General features: G+C 34.8%; 1 protein-coding gene and 1 long non-coding RNA gene across 2 annotated transcripts in view; one reads left to right on the forward strand and one right to left on the reverse strand.

Annotated features, from left to right (window-relative positions):
* LOC113239293 (probable GPI-anchored adhesin-like protein PGA55) overlaps window positions 1-18480 on the reverse strand; it is a 168999-nt gene that overhangs the window by 53338 nt on the left and 97181 nt on the right. The gene's annotated exons all lie outside the window — the stretch shown is intronic.
* LOC113239638 overlaps window positions 10537-18480 on the forward strand; it is a 70921-nt gene continuing 62977 nt past the window's right edge. The window contains exon 1 of the long non-coding RNA XR_003311201.1: window positions 10537-10562. This is a non-coding gene — a long non-coding RNA (uncharacterized LOC113239638). The remainder of the gene's footprint in view (window positions 10563-18480) is intronic.

Consider the following 18480-nt stretch of genomic DNA (forward strand, 5'->3'; position numbering starts at 1 on the left):
GAACCTATTGCAATAAAACGGCAATTTCATACTTTAACCCCTAATATCTACAACATTGTACAGCAGTTGTAGATATCAACAACAACTGGTTCGGAAGTCTTGATCGTAGGATTGCTTTTATTGACAAAATGCCTACAGTGTAAATGTATACAGGAATTTTGTCGATACAGGTTACTAATAATTTATTCGAACTTAGTACTTAGTATATATATAAAAGGTGCGCATTTGACCTCCATATTCATGACGAAAGTTCTAAATAAACCATATCGTTGAATTTCCACTACAAGAACACAATCTTGATAATTCGTGACGCGTTTAAACCATTTAAGAATCCGTTTTATAAACCAGGCAAAGACCTTGTAATAGACCAAATTACAAATAAAAAGACCCAACGATACGATGTACTCACATCGTTGATATACTTACATATTTATTTTTAGCCGTTGACCTTCGACGGACTTGCTTCAAGCAGATTTTGAGCTTTTTTGGGTACGCAAAAACACAAGGGAGCGTGGCCATTATGCTGTTGAATCGAAGTTGGGGTCAGTATTTGGGCTGCGACACCGGTTATTTTGGTAGTTGTTACGAGACAGGTTTTTGCAACCGGTGTATTTTTAATGTGAGATATTGAATTGAGCAGAGAGGGTGTGCCGCGGTTGTCACACATTACATTAAATGACTACAAAATTTAGATTGGTATTTATACATTTATTCTTACTGTTTGTCTCTCAATAGGTAGGTATTTACGTATAACGTTGCTGTATATAAATTTCACAATATTCAGCAACTTGTGTCATTACAAGCCGGTGATTACGCAAAATAATTAATATAATATTATAAATAGCATTACAACAATGCCCAGAGGCGACAGTAAATTTATTACATTGGCGCCATAATGGGCTATCACTTTGCGGTTCTAATTGTCTCTTTAAGGATGCATGATTTATTTCTTTAACGTTTAAAGCGTGATTTGAATTGCAAATGAGCCCTTTGTCTCTCTATCAGTTACAAATTTTATAACACTCCTTTATCTTCCATTACAATTTTCACTTTGATTAGCTCTCTCACCCTTCCATGTTTTATGACTACTTATGGACAATATAAAAAAATTATCAATCTTTGAATTATTTAAAAAATAATCCACTAATGCGTATGATGAATCATTCGCTTTAGTCCGCATAGACAAGCAATGCCCGTCAAAATATCACACGTCCTTGAAATTATCCTGCAGACTAGTTCTATTGAACTTGGCCGGTACAGCTAGCTACCTTACGTCTGTTCCCATGAACACAGTCTGCTTTGAACGATACAGCAATAAAATCTATTGCTTTAATACAAATCAAGTACCTACCAACGAATGTAGTGAGTAATAATATATTAAATGAAATGAAACTGGAATACCTTTACATCTGCTAAGAGCCATCTGTGTATAGAAATCTCGCGAAACAACAAAAGGCAAATAAGGGTAAAAGGAAGTAGGGGTTCGGAACAAAAAGGGATAAAAAGAGTCCAGTAAAGTGTATGTACCTGAAACAAAGAAAGGTATATTATTTATGAATAGTATTTATGTATATATGCTAGGCGTAATTTTAAAAGGGGTATATTTTAAACGGAAACGGAAACGGAAATGGAAATGAAACTATTTTTTTTAGGATCTAAATCGCATATATTTGTTTTTTGAAACAAATCAACGTTTTGGGCCCATTACAGATCATACGGTCACGGCTCACTGAGACAGTACAGCCACCAACCAAGTCGAAGTAACAATCGCGAAAATCCAAGAAAATTTCAATTGTTTAAGTATTTCACACATTTTTATATGAAAACAGTTTGTAGCAGATTAATTAAATCCATTAACAGTAAAAATACATCAATGGCAGCAGACGAAAACAATTTAACTAACAATAGGTTAAGTGAAGGCGCCAAAAATTAAACAAGCAATGACCAAAGCACTATAACATATTGTTACACTGATTCTTATAACAATTGAAAGGACTTATAAAAAGTAATAGAAATCTTGGGTGGTCCAAAATTGGTGTTGCATAAAATTTTCCTACGGTTATTTCTTGTACCGTTAATTTTACTTAAATAAAGAGATGGTGGTAGAACGCAGGAAGATCGCGCCACTGTCATTAGTTTAGTATGCATATGGGATTTTTTCTCTTTATCAAGAATTAATTCTTAAGTTTGAGGAAATTATTACGTTAATGATAAATACTGTATAAAGTTGCTTTAACAATTATTTGTTTTTATTTAAATTCGATGTGAATTAACAGATTTTGTACAGTACTAAGTTTTGTCAATATTTTGTCGGCGGATACATAGGCCGCACTATAATTTTCCGGAACTGACCACTTACATAAACAATATTTAAAAAGTAATTACTACATTTGAAAATGGAACAATTTGGCTGTAGAATACAGTTTGTTTCATCTGACTGTCCCTTGTTTTTACATTGTGGCGTCGTTTCAAAAATTGGTTGTCTACATCACCATGGATTTATTAACTCGTGACAAATTTCCTAGTATGAGTTTCTACGACTTTAAGCGTAATTTAACAGCCCAACGGAGCTTCCCTCGGCTTGAAACTGCTTTTGGCGATGAAGCACCATGCAAGACGACTATTTATAGCTGGTTTGCAGAATTCAAACGTGGTCTAAAATTAAGAAGAGAATTAAGACCAGTTACGCGGTCAACGATTTTCAACACCTGAAGAGGCTGTCGAAGAGTATGAAAAATATGTTGCAGAGATTGTCATGGGGGAGTAGCATAAATGTTTTCAAAATTGGTTCATTCGTATGAAAAAGTGCATTAACGCTAACGGAGAATATTTCGAGAAACAATAAATTCATTTCTGACCATTTATAGCATTTTTTTCTTCTTCATTCCGGAAACTTATAGTGTGCCCCACGTACATGAATATATTTGGCTGATCGTGACGAATCTCTATGTGGAGCTTAAAAGCCTTGAATCGTATAATAAATACCTTGTACAATAAGACGCTAAAATAACGGCCCATAAAGAAACTTAACAAATGAGACCTTGCAACTTGCATACAAGTTACGTGATTAACTCAAATCAAGTCACAATACGTAATCGTCAAAAATAAGCGCTACTGGAAAATATCTATTACGTGGCTTAGCAGTTATTATCGACAGTTTTGGCTACTATAAATCTATCATTTAGGAAATGAAACTATTATTCCGGATTTAAATCGCGTATAAATATATAAACTATTTCTCCGTACCACCAGTTTGGGATAAAGTACTTCCTCTAATGAAAAATTCCAAACAGACATAAGACTGCAGTACTAAAATTAATGTTTTAGTTTATTCTACTTTCTATTATTAATTAATAATAAATTGAACTTAATAAAAATTCATTCAATAAAATAATTTGTAAAACTGAATGTAGCGTAAATTGGAATGTTTTATTTGTAAAATTAAAAATAAGGTATGTAATTAGTAACTATTGTAACTATAGTGAAAAAATAGGGTAGTTTGTATCAGTATTAGACATAACTGGTTGAAGACTGTACCACCTCAGTCAACCGTGACCATGGGACCTGTAAAGGGCCCGAAACATCGGTTTGTTTGAAAAAGAAATATACGCGCATTTAAATCCGGCAAAATAGTTTCATTTCGTATGTATAACAATCGCGAAAACCCAAGAACTCGATAATCTATCATTTGTTTAATTTTTAACTATTTTAAAATATATTTTATTTTTTGGCAACCCTTTTTCATCGATCTGTAAGCTGACAGTGAGGGCAAAGACAAACGTTTTGTTTTATCTTGAAATTCAAAGATTCACGAGGAATTACTCTTATTCCTAGCGAATTCTCCAGCTTTGACTCGTCTGTATACAGTTTTGGGTTATCGAAATCAGGTGCAGTAGCGAGGTAGAATACGTGAAACGAGTTGGTTTCTGAATGACAAAATGACGTAATCGGTTTTGCCAACAAACCAACCAAATTATGAAAGTAGACGTTCGCCTTCGGTGGCCAGGTTCACTCCGTGATGCGACAATGGCGTGCGTCACGCCACACAAGGGTGGTGAGTCGCGTGCGTCGCGTGAGTGGTCTCTCGGCGCCCGCGCACGCGACGTCGACGGTTATTTATGAAATCAACTTTAGGTATATTTGGTACACCGGCACGAAAGTTGTTTTTATATACTCATTGAATATTAAATCACCTCTATAATTTTTTGAAGTATTCGACATTTGTGCTGTATTATGAGGTTATTATACTATGCTCGGGCTAGATGTTCTCTACGAAAGTGGTAGAAAACTATCTATTGATTTTGATTTCGACAGCATAAATAAAAGTGTGACAATTTGAATTCAAAATTTGAATTGAATAGATAGACAAAATGAACACTAATTTTATCATATATCACATATATATATAATAAAATAAAGTTATATTTACCAATTAATATACACGTTGCAGACTAGGCCAGTGTCAGAAGATATTTACGGAATCCAGTTTTGAAAATAGGAAACGACTTAGAATGTCGGATTTCAGGCGGTAGTGCGTTCCATAGTTGCAGCCTTAATAGTCGGAGTCTTTGAAATACTCCGAGCGAGTGAAAGGAGGTTTCAGTATAGGTTATACATATTAGACGTAAGTTCACGGTGGTGATCCTCCCAGAGGGAGCAAAAACGTTTCTTAAGGTAAGGCGGAGTACGAAAGTCTGAGAGGCTGAGAACGTGCTCCTCACGGCGCAACTTTATGGGCAGCCAGTGAAGCCTTCTCCTATATTCAGAATATTTATATATATTGCTTTGGATCTTACGTTCCATAAATAAATTATTATTTTGTACGACTATTTTGATGATTCAGCTGCCTACCAAATCTACTACATTGCCTCATATTACCTATACACGGAGTACCCACTCATCATCGTCCAGGGAGTTTGTGCCATTAGCTCCGGCCACGCAAGCCACATCCGATGTCGTGTCCACTTTGCATTAACGTAACACGCCAACCGCAATTGGCGACAAGCACGCCACCACGACGTTAGAAAGCAATGTATATAAGCTTCACGTTAACTAATGAACTTTGATAACGAAATAGCTTTATTCTATTATTGTCCAACTTTAATAAGGTTACCTATTGTCTGAGATTTTAAGTGTTAGTGATTTATAAATAAATTTTTATAAAAACAAACCGCCTCAAAAGTAGTTTGCCACCCTTAGAGGTGGAATATTTTCTTCAAAATTAAAAAGGAACTAAAACCTTTTTTGATCGGTTACGTATAGAAAGTTCAGAATAGTGAACAATTCAAATTAAAGTTAATTTTAACCGACTTCAAAAAAAGGAGGAGGTTCTCAATTCGAAAGTATGTTTTTTGTATGTATGTTACGCGATAACTCCGGTATTTGTGAACCGATTTTCATGATTCTTTTTTTGTTACAAAGAGGGTACCTCCATAGTGGTCTCATTTAATTTTGAAGAAAATCATCTACCTCTAAGGGTGGCTGTTCACGCATGAAGATTCATTTTTATAAATAGCGTCTAAATTTTTCTATAAGGAGCAATATTTTAATGGTTGATTTTGCTATTCTCCAATTCAAGGCGTTTTTCTCTCAAAATACTTTGAGTAGTGAGTACATATTTTTATTAACTAGTGTGTCAAGTCCTGTATAGTGGCAAACTAGGGGATGAACAGGGGTTTGCTCATTTTCCGGTAACCGATTTCAATAAAACTTGGCAATTATGTGTAATTCCACGTACTTTTGAGGTCGGTTTTTTTAGTACTCCGTACTGAGATTATAAGTATGTTTGGTTGAAAGAAAGAAATAATATGAAGTTGGAAACAATCTGGAATCAGTTGCATCTTCGAAAACATCATGTAGTCAACGATATTAAGGCTCAAATAATTGACCTCGTTTCGTTACCCTTGGTATAATAAAGCCACATGTGATCGTTATGTCAAGTGCTTTTATCACATGGTGTGAGTCATAGAAATACTACGAAATACATGAAACAAATTATCTTTATGTGAAAGAAGGATGGCGAAAGATGACCCAAAATCAACGAAGTGCCGTTCATAGACTTTGCTAGTATAATTTTACGTTTTAGTTTAAGCCTAATTATTAATATATTTTTGTATATTTTTAGAAGTCAGAGTTTTTAGGGAATAAAGAAATTGCAAAACAATGTATTTTAGAGTAGATGCAAGAACACAACGCAATTGATTCAGTTCTACCATAGATTAGGTAACATTCTTGTACGTACATTTCATTTTAAGCATGATTGAATGTTTACCCACCTTTTTTTTTTTTATTTTGGTTATTTTATAGCACACACACATAAAACATTAAAGCAATAAAATACCTAATCAAATAATCAATTAAACAATACGGACGTAAAGTAAAAAATAAAACACAATGTAACAAAAATGTTTAGACAATATTTGAATGAGAGATACGAAAGTTAGCAAAGGAACGTTTTGACAAGAGGCCTCTTGCCAATGTCACTTTGATATTGAGAACAGTGTGACCATTTGTGGAAGATTTCTGCCATTTGGGCAAATTTAATTTTCATTCATTTTCATTGCGACAGAAGAAGAACATGTTATCGTTGTATTAAATGTGGCAGAGTTTGGCAGATTTAGGAATATTCAGCAAGTTCTTTATTATTTTTAGGAACAAACTGAAAACTTGTTGTTTTCTGTTACTACGAACAAACATGTAAAGCGAAATACATGACATTGCTATAAACATAACCTATATTAAGTTTATAACCACCAGCTTCTACAGGCTGTACTCAATTAGCTTTTTTGATGCTTTGATAATGAATCACAAGTATTGATAGGTCTCTTTAATGCACATCGTCAAATACACTGGGTCAAACATATACGGGATGTCGCTATCCTTCTTTATAATTCTTCTATTTAAGAATAAACTACTATAAAAAAATTTATCAATATATTTGGTTCGTAGAATCTCTTCTGTAAAGATGTCATTTTGCAGATGGTCTTATTACACCATGGGTGCGATATACACATTTCATTCGATATTGAAGTTTGTCATGTTGAAATAGCATTAGCGCAACACCTCACGCTACAGAAACGTGAACGGAGGTCTTTACACAGGAAACACAACAAAAGTTTATCAAATCGTGCCTACAAAGTATGTGCCTACTAGTAACGCGTATATTAACTATTTTAAAGATGTTTCTATTACTGAAGATAATAATATAATCTCTATCAACCTTGAGGCAAATAGGGGCCGAACTGAACATATCGTTTTCCGAGCTCATATAGAACGTATACTATTTAGCACCTGTAGCCCTCGTTGTGAAAGAGTTCGTCCAAGGAAGTACTGCGTTCCGGTTTTGAAGGGGTGCTGGTGACATTACACGCATATAGGACTTGTCAACTTATGTCTCAGGGTGACGGGCGCAGTAGCGGTGCCCTTCAGATCTTTGCGATTTGACTGAGTGGCGCTGCAACTGGTATGGACAGGCGTGTAGCTTACCAACAGGCGCATGATTCGTTCGTTGCGTCACTTGATATTATAAAAAAAATACTAGGTATGCTTCTCATTACTACTGTACAATTGTACATATTGCAGCTATTCAAGAATAGTGACACAAACCAAAATTAATAATAATTACACAGCTGTATTCAGAATGTGTTATACTTTATTGTGAATGACACACTGAGCTTTCTATTTATTAACACAATCACGTGACAACATTGGACCGGTATGGGTAAGATTTGTTGGCGCTGGGCGCTAGATACGATGCGGAATGATATATTACAGTTTAAGATGTAGAAAATTTACAGTAAGGGCACTGAACGAATGAAAGAAAGAAAAGAACAAAAGAAACATTTATTTAGCTTATTAAAACTTATACAGAAGCAATCAATGATTACAATTATAAGCCGAAAAGGATACAACTCAGCAAAATCACAGCTCGACTACTGTAATGCTGGTTTTCAGTTGGAGCGGCTTTGATGTAGTCTATGCAGATTATATTATCAAAGTAGGTAAAATACGTAGTGTTTTATTGTGTCAAGGTTCGAACAATGATCTAAAGACTATTAACAGATCTGAGACGTAGAGGCATGTGACGGCTGGATTTGATGCTTGACTAATGCGAAAATTAATGGACGAAAGAGTATACGAATACAGAGAACGCTTTGATGACATTGAGGAATTGGAAAATAAACTATTTTTTCTGTTCTATATCGCCTATATTTCTTTTTCCCATTACGATTGACGCGAACCTAAGACCTCGAGATATTGAGAGATGTTTAAGTCTATGTGAATGCTACGTATCAAGACTGACACAAAAGGTGAAGAAGTTGGTAAAAGTTGAGTTTGCAGCTTGGGAAGATGGCACTTTTTTGTCAGAGAATAATTAAATGATCAGTCAATCGTATTGCAACTGATTAGACGTTACGTTTTGTTGCTATTAAAAATTTTTACGACAGTATACCATTGAAATAAATTTCAAATATTAAATAATAGAGGCTATAAAGCAATACCTTGAGTAACTACTATAAATTTCATAGAAGTTTTCCTGTAACAAAAATGGTAGTAAAAAGAATCCTAACTAAGGTGGTATATTATCAGCACTGACATTTCATGGAGTTTCGTGACTGGGACTCCTATATTAAGCCTATGACCTCAAACCTTTAGGCAATTGCGACGACACAACACATAAGAATGGCATGGTACGATAGGCATTTTTGTGCCTTTGGTCATGTAATCGTATTTTGCAGTTTATTTTGGAACTAAATATTCATATTTGGTCTCAATTTCTAATATACTCTAATGTACATTTAGGTTGGTTGCACTCTATCAATAGTTTGTGACATTTCGTGACGGATCCGTTTACACAGTTGCAACTTTCGTGCCATTATGAGCTTAGATATTTGGGCACGTCATGTTGTGCTCCTTGAACTAAAACGAAGAGGGGGAATGTCAGAGAAATCGTTTCGTTACAAGTTACAAGTATTCAAAAATACTTCAATAACGAATAGAGAAAATGATTTCAATCTGATTTAAGTTCGAAGTCAAAGTCAAAGATTATTTATTCCATAGGTAAAATAAATTTACACTTGAAATCGTCACATTTAAGCTACTGTTCGTTCATCTCTGAGAAGAACGAGGAAGAAACTCTAGGGATTGCTCTTTTCAAATAAACTTAAATGCTATGGAATACATTTTGAATACAAATTTGTGTGGATTCTGGAGCCATGTCGTCTTTCCATACATCTTTATCTAACACGTACTCGTAGTCTTCAATTTTGTAATATGATTTTTCGATCAAAATATTTTTAATGTAGTTTCTAAACTTAGGAAATGATAAACTTAATATATGCTCCGGAATATTATTGTAAAAACGTATACAGTTCCCCATAAAAGAGTTGTTTATCTTTGTTAAACGAAATCGTGGTACCACGAGTTTGGACTTAGCTCTAAGGTTAATATTATGGATATCTTCTTTCTTATTGAAATTATGTATATTTTTACAGGCATATAAAATATTTGAGTAAATGCCACAGTCATGATACCAGTCTCTTTAAACTTTTCTCTGAGAGAAACCCGAGAGCCTAGACGGTACACAGAACGAATCGCTCGTTTTTGCAATACAAAATATGGTTTGAATATCTGCCGCTTTACCCCACATGAGAATCCCGTAGGACATTATACTATGGAAGTAACTAAAGTAAACTAGTCTAGCAGTACTAACATCGGTAAGCTCACGTATTCTGCGGACTGCGTATGCAACGGAGCTTAATCTGCTGGCAAATAATGGATAAGTCTCTTTGCAAGGGAGAGAAATAAAACATTTTATCAATGTCAATGACAACATAACATAAATGAAAAGCATTATTAATATTATTTTTGCTAAAGTCAGCAGAATAACACATAATGATAATGGTAACTTTAAAGTTACACAAACAAAACTTATGTGTCTAGACTGATATCGCTGATCAGCAGACCGTAAAACAGTTTCTGTAAAATCAGCATTTTAGGATTCATCTCAATAACAAACATTGTATCTAAGTCACGACAAGTTTATAAGCTTATTTAGGTTTGTTTGTACACAAATGCAAGAATTTGCAATTCTGCGAAACAGGGATTGTTTTCATTATAAAATGTGCAATGAGGACAGTTATTTTTATTTACGTGCACTAAATCTCAGTAGGTTAACCGTTGGTTGTAGCGAACAAATTTCTACTATTAATGTATTATACAACTTATAAGTTAAACCAAAGGTGTGTTCGCTATACTATTCCAAATTATGCTGTGGTTAAATTCATTTTTCACCAGCAGGAAAAACAGCTCCAACACTGAAAAAATAAGCCGTTTATCGATAGGATTTGAATAAGAGTATAATAAAACGGTAAAGCTATTTTTATTTGTAACACAAATCGTACCTTTCAATGTGACCCTTCATCACGATAGTGTATTTTTAAATGAGCAGTGTTGAATATGATGCCTGTAGAGTACAGTATATTGACGGTCACGTGTTTGTCACGAGCAGACGCTGCAGTGGATTTATCAGCCTATAACGCCATTCTGGATCCGTATAGACGGTAAGATTTCATAGAACAACTTTATATCTACTTTTGAAATTCACGTGAAAAATTTTTGGGCGTGTCAGCTCAAGATCATGTGAATATCTTTGCTACTTTCGTTCACGTTTATTTCCCTAGACAATTATTAGAGCTTGAATGCTGTGAAACCTCATATTGACAAGTGAATGTAATTCGTTTCTATATATTACCGAGATTATATTTAGCTGACGCAATAACTTTACGCGGTGACTTTAAAATTAATTATTAGGTACTTTGTACCATATACTGCGGCAACAAACTTGCCAATTAGTCAATACATAAACCTTAACATGCATCACGAATCTAGATAGTTACGACGTTTACGCGTACCAGCTGATAACGTGACGAGCGACCTTAAGGTCACTTCGGGAATCTTCCATTGTCAACAATTCATTATAAGTGTCGTTACGAAATACGCTACGTTTTACACAATCGTGGATGACCTAAACTTTTGCAATTGGTTGATTAATTAATGAATTTTTCTAGAGGGTATACTAAACGTGCGCAGTTAATTAATTGGACATTTGTATAGATGCCCAAATTTTCTTTTCGAGATGTTAAAATAATGCTGTCTTTTATTGTGGAATAGTGTGAAATAGGAATAATCACTAGCTGAAACGTGGTGGAGCGAGCCACTATCAACGCAATAAGTAAGGTTTCTGCGATACCTGTTGATTACTTAGTAAAAGAAGTTGAATTAATTGAAACATGTACGTATAAAAGATAAAAATAGGAAAATATCAAAGTTCACGGCTTTTCATGTTCAGCCGTTCATAGTTATCTAATTTCATTAAGAAAATTTATTTCAACAAGAAACTAGTTAATCATGTAACCAGCTGATAGTGGGAATTTGAAAAACAAAAATGCGTCTGTTGTAACTACATAATTAATCTGTTATTGTAGCAAATTAAGTACAAATGGATAATGTTCCACTTTGTGCTGACCCCACAACAGACAAATAATCAAAACAGTAAAAATTAAGATCACACTTGATGATATAAACAATTCTTATTTTTTTTTATGGAAAGTTTCGGCGTAATCTGAATCTGTGTGTATTGACTACGTCGTCGATCTAGTTGCGATGTTCGCATTATTGATGTCGACTTACCGATACGACGAGGTCATTATTATTCTATAAGAATTAAATATACCCTCAATATCATACATAATACGTACACATTACGTATCTCGTTTATTTTTTATGAACGTCGTTTAAAAAACCACCGTCCGTGCTGCAACGTTAGGAATTTCATACATTTTTGTCTATATAAAAACTATGGAACATCAGGGTTAAGGTTTGTATGGGAAATCAAAAACTTACTGAAGAATGCTTGAAAGTATTATTATAACGTTTTGTAAAAAACAACCCTGTACCAATGGTAATTTTAAAATAAAATGTTGTCTTTATGATAACGTCCCTCTCCTTCCTCAACTGCTGAATGTGATATTTTGGTCATAAGGTCACAAGTGATTATGTACAGTCAAGAGCACGTCAAGCTTGATACTTTGTGTTTGGGACCGTTCTTATCGTAAGCGCCATAGAGTTGGATTTAAATCTTAAGTGTCAAGCTTGACCCTATACAATACTAGTCAGTTTTCAAGCGCACATTCATCCCAGACCGTCGTATGTCTACGTTTTTTTTCATCGAGTATATAACCAGAAATAGAGACGAAATGTCATTTCAGTCAGTCGAAATGTTTGAAAACTATTCTGCCATATCATTACTGTGACAACTGCGCTCCGATTGGCTAGTCCAAGATCGAAACAATTGACGGGTGTCGTTAATGGGAGTCGTCAACTGTTTCACTTCAAATCGACCAGTTAACTTGAGCTTTGCTATAATGGACGAAAATTGCAAAATTACATATTTAATATTTAATTACCGATGAAATGTGATTCCGTTTGTTTTGTAATTAGATTTTTCCCACAGCACCGAATAGAACAGCACGGCATTGTTAGAGATCTTATCTTTATTACAATAAATACAGAATATTTTTTGGAATATACGGATACGTACACACAGGTCAGTACTTGGCCTGTCTATATTTCAGTGCAAAAGAGAGTTAATATTTATAAGAGCTGTATGGCTAATGTATTACCAGGAATATATGGTCCTTATTTCGTCTCTATTTCTGGTAATGTACTTGATGTTTTTTTAGACATGAATGTAACTCTTTAAAAGACTAACTCGTTTGTAAGCATTTTGAGCATACATTCGAAATGGTTAGTATTTGTTGTGTCCAATACCAGTTATTGTTGAAAACTATATATATTTTTTAATTATGTATTATTTAATATATTTGACTTTCTTTGTTAGTGTAAATAATTATTTGCATGCTACCTCAATCGAATGGGTTTATGTAAGTACAATTTAACACAAATTGTACATGCTAGAAACTTTCACACATTTAAAGGCGCGTTGCAAGTTGCGTTATACAGGGTTATTTGTAAAATACAACAATCTCGCAGAGCAGCATATTACTAATCTCATATAAACAACAACTATTTGTCCATGGCTTTTTACAAAACATAGTAAATTTACTTGTTTTACTATCTGACACTTTTTAGATGTGTATTTGGTAGATTGGTGGTTTGGTAGTTTCTTTTCCTAAAGCACACAGTTATCGCCGTTAAGTGGGATCTATTTAATTATTTTTAAATTTGTACAAAAGTAAAATTTGATGTATTACATATGGTGCTCTATAAGCCACTTACATACACAATATTTAAAAAGTAATTACAACATTTGAAAATGGAACTCTTTGGTTGTAGAATACAGTTTGTTTCATCTGACTGTCACTTGTTTTTAAATTGTGGCGTCATTTTAGAAATTGGTTGTCTACATCACCATGGATTTAACTGGTGAAAATTTTCATAGTATGATTTTCTACGACTTTAAGTGTAATGTAACAGCTCAGCGGAGCTGCGCTCGGCTTCAAACTGTTTTGGCGATGAAGCACCATGCAATACGACTATTTATAGCTGGTTTGCAGAATTCAAACGTGGTCGTGTGAATCTCAGTGACGAATTTCGTGACGGTCGCCCGTCCAATGCTGTGAACAACAAAAACATCGACGCTGTGCGCCGTATGGCCAAAACAGACTGGCATGTGACGTACCATGAGATTCGGGCATCTTTATAGGCATGAGTCAGATACAATCAATACTACACAAACAATTGGGTGTTAAAAAGCTGTGCTCTCGGTGGATCCCACACAATTTGACTGAGGCTCAAAAAACGGATGGCGTCATTTGGTGCAATGCCATGCTTACCAGATTCAACGAAGGGGCGTCAAATTTGGTGTGGGACATAGTAACAGGTGACGAAACATGGATTTATAGTTACGATCCCAAAACAAAGCAGCAATCCAGCGTATGGGTCTTTCGAGATGAGCCGAAACCAACCAAAGTGGCGCGCGTGCAAAGTGCCTCTAAGTGGACGATTGCTTCTTTTTTTAATAAAACTAGACACGTGGCAGTGAATAGTGATTGGTACACGACCATTTGTTTGCCGGAAGTTATTGAGAAACTCCGTAAAAATAACCGTAAACGTCGTATTATCTTGCACCACGACAATGCCAGTTCTCGCACGCACAGACAGACAAATGAATTTTTGAAGGTGAACAACGTTGACCTTATGAGCCATCCGTACAGTCCCGAACTTGTGACTTTGATTTATTTCCAAAAATTAAAAACCAGTTACGCGGTCAACGATTTTCATCACCTGAAGAGGCTGTCGAAGAGTATGAAACATATGTTTCAGAGATTGTCACGGGGGAGTGGCATAAATGTTTTCGAAATTGGTTCATTCGTATCATAAAACTGCATTAACGCTAACGGAAAATATTTTGAGAAACAATAAATTCATTTCTGACCATTTATAGTATTTTTTTCTTCTTCATTCCGGAAACTTATAGTGCGCCCCACGCATTAAAAGCCATGGAACAAAAGTTGTTCTATGATGTTAATAAGACAGTCCTGCGAAGTTGTTAGTATGTCGCACCTCGGTTGAAAAAATAACTTAACTTTTCTTTTTTTCTTATCGCTTATAATTGCAATAAATTATAGAAATCCAAAATGAAACGAATTTAAATCGCGTGTATTTGTTTTTTCAAACAAACCAACGTTTCGGACCCTTTACAGGTCCCAAGGTCACGGTTGATTCACCATATACGCGACAAAACAAATATACGCGATTTAAATCCGGAAAAATAGTGTCATTGCCTATGTGTAACAAACAATCGCGAAAACCTTAGAACTCTATATACAGGAATCGAGTTAAATGTTTTCTTTGTTTTTAGAGCACAATGGAAGAGCTCTTTAACGTTATACTAATTCTATAAGCATTGCGCCCTCTATGGAAAAAATAAGGAATGCATATAGTATATCTGTTTTTCCTTATGAGTAATGTTTACAATTTTTTGCAGTTACCTAAGTCTGTGCTTTACCGGATACGCCATTATGTTATTCTTATCTCACAACTGTAAGGCTTTTTTTCAATTTACTTCGTCACAATTATGTAACGACTACATAACGCATTTTATTTACAAGGACGTATTACGAACGCATAAAACACTTGATAAACTCGTACACTGCATTGGTACTTCATAGATAAAATGCTCATTACTAAGTACTGTTATGGATATTCGTAATATGTAAGAATGTATATTAGTCGAGTGTTGTGTGGAGTAAATATGCGATTATAGTATGTTATGTAAGTGGTAATTAAATTATGATTTATAAATAGAGCTCGGGTATTGTGGATATTGAGTGACGTTATTATTACCAGACGGTAGGAGTGGAATGTTGTTGGTAGGATCATTCAGTGTTGCGGCTTTCGTTTCGAACTGAAAATTGTCAGATACTCTTGACGACTAACTATGTAGTTGTATGGAAATATAACAGTATGTCGTTAGTGTTACTGAAACTTTACTATAGCGCTTGTAAAACTTTGTCATAATAGCGAACCGTAGCTACATAGGTAGTAAACTTTGACCCTTAAAAACTTTGCGTTTCCACTCATGCATACGAGTGTAAGCATTGCAAATTTTTTAACTAACTTTGAAATGTAATCACTAAAGAAAGATTACCTACCGACATATTTTACCATTAGCGGTATTTTTAGAATCGGGATTACTTTTCTACCGGTATTTGAACTGCCAACGTTTATTCGACAAAAACTTGAGAATTAAAAAAATACCAGAAATGTTTATGGTTGAGTTCGAATATTTAAGTAATGGTCGTTTTATAATGGCGTCGACGATTTTTTTTTACCAACAACGGTCATTGTTCGATATATATATTTAAAATTCATTCGGATATTGATCGTCTAATGTAGAATGACGTTTTATAAATATTATACGCTTGTTGCGACTATCTCAGTGGCCCAAAGGTTTGTATTGTGGGCGGTGGATGAGTTTCCACGTTCGATTCCAGGTAGGACCAATTTGGGAAATTAACTTTTCTAAATTATTTTTGGTCTGGGTGTTGTGGGTAGTGCCTCGGAGTCAATACCGTTCTTCTTTGTTATTAATGAAGAAAACAAAATGTGTGATACCCTCTTTAACTTTAGAGTACTTATACTCGAAAGTTGCCGTTACGAATGGATGAGATCCGAATCAAATGAATGAGTGATTGACTATCTAAACAATGTCTCATTCTTCGGTTAGACGTCAACCCATGTGGTTTGCGTGTGAGGGAATTCCCTGGTTGGAGACCAGGTAATTGGTGTGGTTTTTTAGCACATTATTTGAATTTTTAACCGACTTTAAAAAAGGAGCAGGTTCTCAATTCAAGTGTATGTTTTTTTTATGTACATGTTACGCGATAACTCGCCATTTGTGAACCGATTTTGATGACTCTTTTTTGTTGGAAAAGTACCTCAGTAGTTATCTCATTTAAATTTGAAGTAAATATCTTCAAATTTAAATGAGATAACTACTGAGGTACTTCTAAGGGTAGTAAACTAGAGGATTAATGACTTTTGGGGCCGGTTTTTAGCACTCTGTACTGAGATCATTAATGTACTGTTACAATTGAGAAAAGCAGAAGGGAGAGGGGTGTTTTGTTTAATATTTTAAAACAACCGATCGTCCGGGATAAAATAATAATAATCCTACTTTCTCCTCTGAATCATTAAGTACCTATATTAAATGTCAATCACCTCGCTAGTCAACGGATATTCACGATTGGTTTACTTTATTTATTTTTCATCCGGCCATCATAAAATAGGGAATTGGGTCAGTAAAGATATCTTTAGAAGTCAACGGATGGTTTTCTTATTGATGTTTTTAAAAGGAATTATCATCATGAATGATATCAACAGTGTGAGGAGATCCCTAAAAGGAAGTGAAATTAATTACGTTACAGAAAGGGAGATGATGTCACCTTTTAATAGGAATAACTTTTATTTTGTGGAACCTTCTGAAATCATAAAAAAATTCGTTTTGCCTGCTTCGGCTCAGCGGTTACCATTATGAGCGTTTGATGAGGAGATCATGTATCCGATTTCGATATTTTTAAAAAACGAACTTTTCTGGGTGTTCTGGCTAATGATTCCGGAATTTACTTCACTGCACTGGTACTACAGGGAATTCCCTACTTAAAAGGTATGAAATGTGTAATGTGTGTGTATGAAAAAGGTAATTGATTGTATTGCACATTTTTGTTTTTTTTTTATTGATAACGGAAAATAATAAGAAATATGTACCAATACTAGGTAATGCGTATCTAAATAGCATAACAAAATTATGGCGTATGAATAATAATAATGATCACACTCATAGCCTCGTACTAGGGACATTGTATCGCGGGTGCCATGGACACACACATTGACAACCACAAAGTACATCCAAACTCACAAGAGAAAGAAATGTAGGCCATACAAATATTTGTCGCGGCCCGGAAATCGAACCCGGGACCGGTGCTGGCAGACCAACATGGTAACCTTTCGGCCACTGAGGCAGTTTAATAGTACAGTGAACTAAATCAAAATATCAAGTAACAACAAATGCCTTTAAATTCCCTTGACGTGTCTAAACACAAAACTGATAATATACGTACGACCACAGATTCCTATATCTATGCGTACGACTGGTTTTAAATTACAACGACCTCAAAAACTATGCAATCATTAGCATAAAAATCCTTATGATATTTTCGTATATATTTCTCGGCCTGTATCAAACTGAGTTGTATAAAAAGCTGATATGGTTGTATGTTATGTGTGACACTTTATACCACTAAAGGTAATCTTCAAACAGGTGCTGTTACGCAGTTTTATGAAAACCCTGCTTTGTTGATATACTTAGAGATATGGTTAAGCCATAGTCCACCAAACGAAAAACGCTATAAAATCCGCCCATTTCAGTGTATGTAATCACTTTACAGCATAACCCTTCTGATGGAAGACGGAAGTTAGTAGAGCCGAAGTCAGTGCACGTCTGGGTGCACACAGTCCTGCTATTTAGCTTATTTTAAAGGCCCTCAGCTTCAACTGCAGCAAGTCTTTAAAAAACTTAAGTAGGAAAAGGTATCTACAAATCAGTAAAAGAAGTTACCTGGCAGTCATTCTATCCCTAAGCCATAAGACAACAGAACGTTATACCTGATCTTAATTAACTTACTACAATTTCTTCTTGTGTACACCATAGTGTACTTGTATCAAATCACAAGATATAATACATATATACATACTTAGGTATTTGTGCTACTATTCTGATCATCTCACAATTGTTCAAAATGTAAGGCATACTTCTCGATGTAATGGAAATGAGATACTTATAGAGTTGTTGTATCTCGGCCGTCTCTCTGTTCGATCCATTTTTCTTGGAAGCTATGCCAAAGTGAAGTATTAGGGGTTAAAGTATGAAATTGCCGTTTTATTGCAATAGGTTCT

This window comes from Hyposmocoma kahamanoa, unplaced genomic scaffold (genome assembly GCF_003589595.1).
Source record: "Hyposmocoma kahamanoa isolate Upper Pololo Valley unplaced genomic scaffold, ASM358959v1 114, whole genome shotgun sequence".
NCBI classification, from domain to species: Eukaryota; Metazoa; Arthropoda; class Insecta; order Lepidoptera; family Cosmopterigidae; genus Hyposmocoma; species Hyposmocoma kahamanoa.